A 9,796-nucleotide genomic window follows, 5' to 3' on the forward strand; every position below is an offset into this window, starting at 1 on the left:
CCATATCCTACAGCCAGCAATCCAACATTCATATTATTGGGCTTGATGTATCTGCATTTACTTTGACTAAAGAAAAACTTAAGATCCCTATTTCCATGTTCAGAGCCAACTCTCCATTTTGTTAATCCTAAAACCCCTCACCTCCCTCTGTACACTATATAAATCATCATAACAAGCAGCAGTGGAGTCTGTATGCTCATGCTGTCTAGGCTACACACAGTTCAAATGTCTCTCCATTCTCAGTAACAAAAATCGTTCTGCTATACCAAAATCGGATTGTGCCTTGGTTGCACTTCCATCAAAGCAGGCCAAAAAAATACTCATGGGTTTTCAGCAACAGCATCAAAGGATCTACCTAGTTATACTGCTTTTAAAAACACTCAAAATACAGTCCTATGAGCCCCATGGGTTTGTTTAGAGATGTTAAGAAATGTGCTGAACAGTGGGGTAAAGTAAAGGTGTTGATGGCTTCATGCAGAGGCTGTGTGTTGAAGAGCCTGGTCTGCCCCATGGCTATGTAATGTAAGTGTGCCAGCGCCTGTTCAGGGAATCCCAAAAGTATCAAAGAGCAGATGGTGGTTAGTTAAGTGGTTGAATTGGAAACTTTCAATGGCTGTCCTGGCACACAACATTTTTATCATTTTACCTGCATGTGCTTTGCATACCATTGGCTGCTGCTGATGATCATCTGCAATCTGAGAGTAGTTGACATCATCACATCATTTCCAGCAAAAAATAAAATAAAAAGTTTAGAAACACTTTACTTACACCACTTTTTCTCACTGCTAATCCTGGGAACTTACTGCACTGAACTGTATTCAGTTTCCCTTACTTTCACCACACCTGGGCCAACTCATGCAGGACATCAAATGTGTCAGCATTAGGGAAAACCTCAAACTGTGCATGGAGCACACTGCAAAACATAAAAGATTAATCAAGCATAAAAGATTAATCAAGAGATTTCTTCAGAAAGACCTGCTTCTCAAAGAAGATATGCTGCAATTTTACAGCTAAATAGATTGTTGGAACTACATATAATTCACACTTGAGTACTCAAATTTTGAAGGACCCTAGTAGAATTACATGGATCCTGCAGCAACGCTATCCACCCCTTAGCTCTAGGGGCCCAGGTTTAATTCTGAGCTGGAGCATCTGTGTTGAGTTTCAGTCTGCATTTGGCAGACACAACAGATCCAGAGCAATTTATATTTATTGCATTTATACTACTGAGCATTTGAGGGTCAAGGCCTTGCCTCTACACCCTTTGAACTCACAACCTTCAGATCAGTAACCCAGTGTCTTAACCACTGAGCTACCACTTCCCACATCCTGTAGCTATGTGGGTATCAAAATCTCTAGGTTCCATGGTTTATGGTTCGTGATCCACCACTCAGTAACTCAGAAATTATCCACTATTCGGTGACTCAAAAATGATCCACCACTCTGTAACTCAGAAAATATCCACCACTCAGTAACTCAGAAATGATCCACCACTTGGTAACTCAGAAATGATCCACCACTCGGTAACTCAAAAAATATCCACCACTCAGTAACTCAGAAATGATCCAGCACTCTGTAACTCAGAAATGATCCACCACTCGGTAACTCAGAAATGACCCACCACTCTGTAACTCAGAAATGTTCCACCACTCAGTAACTCAAAAAATATCCACCACTCAGTAACTCAGAAATGATCCACCACTCGGTAACTCAGAAATGATCCACCACTCAGTAACTCAGAAATGATCCACCATTCCGTAACTCAGAAATGATCCACCACTCTGTAACTAAAAAATGATCCACCACTCGGTAACTCAAAAAAGATCCACCACTCAGTAACTCAGAAATTATCCACTATTCGGTGACTCAAAAATGATCCACCACTCAGTAACTCAGAAATGATCCACCACTTGGTAACTCAGAAATGATCCACCACTCGGTAACTCAGAAATGATCCACCACTCTGTAACTCAGAAATGATCCACCACTCTGTAACTCAGAAATGACCCACCACTCTGTAACTCAGAAATGTTCCACCACTCAGTAACTCAAAAAATATCCACCACTCAGTAACTCAGAAATGATCCACCACTTGGTAACTCAGAAATGATCCACCACTCAGTAACTCAGAAATGATCCACCATTCCGTAACTCAGAAATGATCCACCATTCCGTAACTCAGAAATGATCCATCACTCTGTAACTAAAAAATGATCCACCACTTGGTAACTCAAAAAAGATCCACCACTCTGTAACTCAAAAAAGATCCACCACTCGGTAACTCAGAAATGATCCACCACTCAATAACTCAGAAATGTTCCACCACTCTGTAACTCAAAAATGATCCACCACTCTGTAACTCAGAAATGATCCACCACTCGGTAACTCAGAAATGATCCACCACTCTGTAACTCAGAAATGATCCACCACTCTGTAACTCAGAAATAATCCACCACTCGGTAACTCAGAAATGTTCCACCACTCTGTAACTCAAAAAATATCCACCACTCTGTAACTCAGAAATGATCCACCAATTGGTAACTCAGAAATGATCCACCACTCGGTAACTCAGAAATGACCCACCACTCTGTAACTCAGAAATGTTCCACCACTCAGTAACTCAAAAAATATCCACCACTCAGTAACTCAGAAATGATCCACCATTCCGTAACTCAGAAATGATCCACCATTCCGTAACTCAGAAATGATCCACCACTCTGTAACTAAAAAATGATCCACCACTTGGTAACTCAAAAAAGATCCACCACTCTGTAACTCAAAAAAGATCCACCACTCGGTAACTCAGAAATGATCCACCACTCAATAACTCAGAAATGTTCCACCACTCGGTAACTCAAAAAAGATCCACCACTCTGTAACTCAAAAAAGATCCACCACTCGGTAACTCAGAAATGATCCACCACTCTGTAACTCAGAAATGATCCACCACTCTGTAACTCGGAAATAATCCACCACTCGGTAACTCAGAAATGTTCCACCACTCTGTAACTCAAAAAATATCCACCACTCTGTAACTCAGAAATGATCCACCAATTGGTAACTCAGAAATGACCCACCACTCGGTAACTCAGAAATGACCCACCACTCTGTAACTCAGAAATGTTCCACCACTCAGTAACTCAAAAAAGATCCACCACTCGGTAACTCAGAAATGATCCACCACTCTGTAACTAAAAAATGATCCACCACTTGGTAACTCAAAAAAGATCCACCACTCTGTAACTCAAAAAAGATCCACCACTCGGTAACTCAGAAATGATCCACCACTCAATAACTCAGAAATGTTCCACCACTCTGTAACTCAAAAATGATCCACCACTCTGTAACTCAGAAATGATCCACCACTCGGTAACTCAGAAATGATCCACCACTCTGTAACTCAGAAATGATCCACCACTCTGTAACTCAGAAATAATCCACCACTCGGTAACTCAGAAATGTTCCACCACTCTGTAACTCAAAAAATATCCACCACTCTGTAACTCAGAAATGATCCACCAATTGGTAACTCAGAAATGATCCACCACTCTGTAACTCAGAAATGATCCACCACTCTGTAACTCAGAAATGATCCACCACTCGGTAACTCAGAAATGACCCACCACTCTGTAACTCAAAAAATATCCACCACTCAGTAACTCAGAAATGACCCACCACTCTGTAACTCAAAAAAGATCCACCACTCAGTAACTCAGAAATGATCCACCACTCGGTAACTCAGAAATGATCCACCACTCAGTAACTCAGAAATGATCCACCACTCGGTAACTCAGAAATGATCCACCACTCAGTAACTCAGAAATGATCCACCATTCCGTAACTCAGAAATGATCCACCATTCCGTAACTCAGAAATGATCCAGCACTCTGTAACTAAAAAATGATCCACCACTCTGTAACTCAGAAATGATCCACCACTCAATAACTCAGAAATGATCCACCACTCTGTAACTCAAAAATGATCCACCACTCGGTAACTCAGAAATGATCCACCACTCGGTAACTCAGAAATGATCCACCACTCAGTAACTCAGAAATGATCCACCACTCGGTAACTCAGAAATGATCCACCACTCAGTAACTCAGAAATGATCCACCATTCCGTAACTCAGAAATGATCCACCACTCTGTAACTAAAAAATGATCCACCACTCGGTAACTCAAAAAAGATCCACCACTCAGTAACTCAGAAATTATCCACTATTCGGTGACTCAAAAATGATCCACCACTCAGTAACTCAGAAATGATCCACCACTTGGTAACTCAGAAATGATCCACCACTCGGTAACTCAGAAATGATCCACCACTCTGTAACTCAGAAATGATCCACCACTCTGTAACTCAGAAATGACCCACCACTCTGTAACTCAGAAATGTTCCACCACTCAGTAACTCAAAAAATATCCACCACTCAGTAACTCAGAAATGATCCACCACTTGGTAACTCAGAAATGATCCACCACTCAGTAACTCAGAAATGATCCACCATTCCGTAACTCAGAAATGATCCACCATTCCGTAACTCAGAAATGATCCATCACTCTGTAACTAAAAAATGATCCACCACTTGGTAACTCAAAAAAGATCCACCACTCTGTAACTCAAAAAAGATCCACCACTCGGTAACTCAGAAATGATCCACCACTCAATAACTCAGAAATGTTCCACCACTCTGTAACTCAAAAATGATCCACCACTCTGTAACTCAGAAATGATCCTCCACTCGGTAACTCAGAAATGATCCACCACTCTGTAACTCAGAAATAATCCACCACTCGGTAACTCAGAAATGTTCCACCACTCTGTAACTCAAAAAATATCCACCACTCTGTAACTCAGAAATGATCCACCAATTGGTAACTCAGAAATGATCCACCACTCGGTAACTCAGAAATGACCCACCACTCTGTAACTCAGAAATGTTCCACCACTCAGTAACTCAAAAAATATCCACCACTCAGTAACTCAGAAATGATCCACCATTCCGTAACTCAGAAATGATCCACCATTCCGTAACTCAGAAATGATCCACCACTCTGTAACTAAAAAATGATCCACCACTTGGTAACTCAAAAAAGATCCACCACTCTGTAACTCAAAAAAGATCCACCACTCGGTAACTCAGAAATGATCCACCACTCAATAACTCAGAAATGTTCCACCACTCGGTAACTCAAAAAAGATCCACCACTCTGTAACTCAAAAAAGATCCACCACTCGGTAACTCAGAAATGATCCACCACTCTGTAACTCAGAAATGATCCACCACTCTGTAACTCGGAAATAATCCACCACTCGGTAACTCAGAAATGTTCCACCACTCTGTAACTCAAAAAATATCCACCACTCTGTAACTCAGAAATGATCCACCAATTGGTAACTCAGAAATGACCCACCACTCGGTAACTCAGAAATGACCCACCACTCTGTAACTCAGAAATGTTCCACCACTCAGTAACTCAAAAAAGATCCACCACTCGGTAACTCAGAAATGATCCACCACTCTGTAACTAAAAAATGATCCACCACTTGGTAACTCAAAAAAGATCCACCACTCTGTAACTCAAAAAAGATCCACCACTCGGTAACTCAGAAATGATCCACCACTCAATAACTCAGAAATGTTCCACCACTCTGTAACTCAAAAATGATCCACCACTCTGTAACTCAGAAATGATCCACCACTCGGTAACTCAGAAATGATCCACCACTCTGTAACTCAGAAATGATCCACCACTCTGTAACTCAGAAATAATCCACCACTCGGTAACTCAGAAATGTTCCACCACTCTGTAACTCAAAAAATATCCACCACTCTGTAACTCAGAAATGATCCACCAATTGGTAACTCAGAAATGATCCACCACTCTGTAACTCAGAAATGATCCACCACTCTGTAACTCAGAAATGATCCACCACTCGGTAACTCAGAAATGACCCACCACTCTGTAACTCAAAAAATATCCACCACTCAGTAACTCAGAAATGACCCACCACTCTGTAACTCAAAAAAGATCCACCACTCAGTAACTCAGAAATGATCCACCACTCGGTAACTCAAAAAATATCCACCACTCAGTAACTCAGAAATGATCCACCATTCCGTAACTCAGAAATGATCCACCATTCCGTAACTCAGAAATGATCCACCACTCTGTAACTAAAAAATGATCCACCACTTGGTAACTCAAAAAAGATCCACCACTCTGTAACTCAAAAAAGATCCACCACTCGGTAACTCAGAAATGATCCACCACTCAATAACTCAGAAATGTTCCACCACTCGGTAACTCAAAAAAGATCCACCACTCTGTAACTCAAAAAAGATCCACCACTCGGTAACTCAGAAATGATCCACCACTCTGTAACTCAGAAATGATCCACCACTCTGTAACTCGGAAATAATCCACCACTCGGTAACTCAGAAATGTTCCACCACTCTGTAACTCAAAAAATATCCACCACTCTGTAACTCAGAAATGATCCACCAATTGGTAACTCAGAAATGACCCACCACTCGGTAACTCAGAAATGACCCACCACTCTGTAACTCAGAAATGTTCCACCACTCAGTAACTCAAAAAAGATCCACCACTCGGTAACTCAGAAATGATCCACCACTCTGTAACTAAAAAATGATCCACCACTTGGTAACTCAAAAAAGATCCACCACTCTGTAACTCAAAAAAGATCCACCACTCGGTAACTCAGAAATGATCCACCACTCAATAACTCAGAAATGTTCCACCACTCTGTAACTCAAAAATGATCCACCACTCTGTAACTCAGAAATGATCCACCACTCGGTAACTCAGAAATGATCCACCACTCTGTAACTCAGAAATGATCCACCACTCTGTAACTCAGAAATAATCCACCACTCGGTAACTCAGAAATGTTCCACCACTCTGTAACTCAAAAAATATCCACCACTCTGTAACTCAGAAATGATCCACCAATTGGTAACTCAGAAATGATCCACCACTCTGTAACTCAGAAATGATCCACCACTCTGTAACTCAGAAATGATCCACCACTCGGTAACTCAGAAATGACCCACCACTCTGTAACTCAAAAAATATCCACCACTCAGTAACTCAGAAATGACCCACCACTCTGTAACTCAAAAAAGATCCACCACTCAGTAACTCAGAAATGATCCACCACTCGGTAACTCAGAAATGATCCACCACTCAGTAACTCAGAAATGATCCACCACTCGGTAACTCAGAAATGATCCACCACTCAGTAACTCAGAAATGATCCACCATTCCGTAACTCAGAAATGATCCACCATTCCGTAACTCAGAAATGATCCAGCACTCTGTAACTAAAAAATGATCCACCACTCTGTAACTCAGAAATGATCCACCACTCAATAACTCAGAAATGATCCACCACTCTGTAACTCAAAAATGATCCACCACTCGGTAACTCAGAAATGATCCACCACTCGGTAACTCAGAAATGATCCACCACTCGGTAACTCAGAAATGATCCACCACTCAGTAACTCAGAAATGATCCACCACTCGGTAACTCAGAAATGATCCACCACTCAGTAACTCAGAAATGATCCACCATTCCGTAACTCAGAAATGATCCACCACTCTGTAACTAAAAAATGATCCACCACTCGGTAACTCAAAAAAGATCCACCACTCAGTAACTCAGAAATTATCCACTATTCGGTGACTCAAAAATGATCCACCACTCAGTAACTCAGAAATGATCCACCACTCGGTAACTCAGAAATGATCCACCACTCGGTAACTCAGAAATGATCCACCACTCTGTAACTCAGAAATGATCCACCACTCTGTAACTCAGAAATGACCCACCACTCTGTAACTCAGAAATGTTCCACCACTCAGTAACTCAAAAAATATCCACCACTCAGTAACTCAGAAATGATCCACCACTCGGTAACTCAGAAATGATCCACCACTCAGTAACTCAGAAATGATCCACCATTCCGTAACTCAGAAATGATCCACCATTCCGTAACTCAGAAATGTTCCACCACTCTGTAACTCAAAAATGATCCACCACTCTGTAACTCAGAAATGATCCTCCACTCGGTAACTCAGAAATGATCCACCACTCTGTAACTCAGAAATAATCCACCACTCGGTAACTCAGAAATGTTCCACCACTCTGTAACTCAAAAAATATCCACCACTCTGTAACTCAGAAATGATCCACCAATTGGTAACTCAGAAATGATCCACCACTCGGTAACTCAGAAATGACCCACCACTCTGTAACTCAGAAATGTTCCACCACTCAGTAACTCAAAAAATATCCACCACTCAGTAACTCAGAAATGATCCACCATTCCGTAACTCAGAAATGATCCACCATTCCGTAACTCAGAAATGATCCACCACTCTGTAACTAAAAAATGATCCACCACTTGGTAACTCAAAAAAGATCCACCACTCTGTAACTCAAAAAAGATCCACCACTCGGTAACTCAGAAATGATCCACCACTCAATAACTCAGAAATGTTCCACCACTCGGTAACTCAAAAAAGATCCACCACTCTGTAACTCAAAAAAGATCCACCACTCGGTAACTCAGAAATGATCCACCACTCTGTAACTCAGAAATGATCCACCACTCTGTAACTCGGAAATAATCCACCACTCGGTAACTCAGAAATGTTCCACCACTCTGTAACTCAAAAAATATCCACCACTCTGTAACTCAGAAATGATCCACCAATTGGTAACTCAGAAATGACCCACCACTCGGTAACTCAGAAATGACCCACCACTCTGTAACTCAGAAATGTTCCACCACTCAGTAACTCAAAAAAGATCCACCACTCGGTAACTCAGAAATGATCCACCACTCTGTAACTAAAAAATGATCCACCACTTGGTAACTCAAAAAAGATCCACCACTCTGTAACTCAAAAAAGATCCACCACTCGGTAACTCAGAAATGATCCACCACTCAATAACTCAGAAATGTTCCACCACTCTGTAACTCAAAAATGATCCACCACTCTGTAACTCAGAAATGATCCACCACTCGGTAACTCAGAAATGATCCACCACTCTGTAACTCAGAAATGATCCACCACTCTGTAACTCAGAAATAATCCACCACTCGGTAACTCAGAAATGTTCCACCACTCTGTAACTCAAAAAATATCCACCACTCTGTAACTCAGAAATGATCCACCAATTGGTAACTCAGAAATGATCCACCACTCTGTAACTCAGAAATGATCCACCACTCTGTAACTCAGAAATGATCCACCACTCGGTAACTCAGAAATGACCCACCACTCGGTAACTCAGAAATGATCCACCACTCAGTAACTCAGAAATGATCCACCACTCGGTAACTCAGAAATGATCCACCACTCAGTAACTCAGAAATGATCCACCATTCCGTAACTCAGAAATGATCCACCATTCCGTAACTCAGAAATGATCCAGCACTCTGTAACTAAAAAATGATCCACCACTCTGTAACTCAGAAATGATCCACCACTCAATAACTCAGAAATGATCCACCACTCTGTAACTCAAAAATGATCCACCACTCGGTAACTCAGAAATGATCCACCACTCGGTAACTCAGAAATGATCCACCACTCTGTAACTCAGAAATGATCCACCACTCTGTAACTCAGAAATGATCCACCACTCAGTAACTCAGAAATGATTCACCACTCTGTAACTAAAAAATGATCCACCACCTGGTAACTCAGAAATGATCCACCACTCAATAACTCAGAAATGATCCACCACTCTGTAAC

The sequence above is a fragment of the Ictalurus punctatus genome, chromosome 9, assembly GCF_001660625.3.
Source record: "Ictalurus punctatus breed USDA103 chromosome 9, Coco_2.0, whole genome shotgun sequence".
In the NCBI taxonomy this organism is placed as follows: domain Eukaryota; kingdom Metazoa; phylum Chordata; class Actinopteri; order Siluriformes; family Ictaluridae; genus Ictalurus; species Ictalurus punctatus.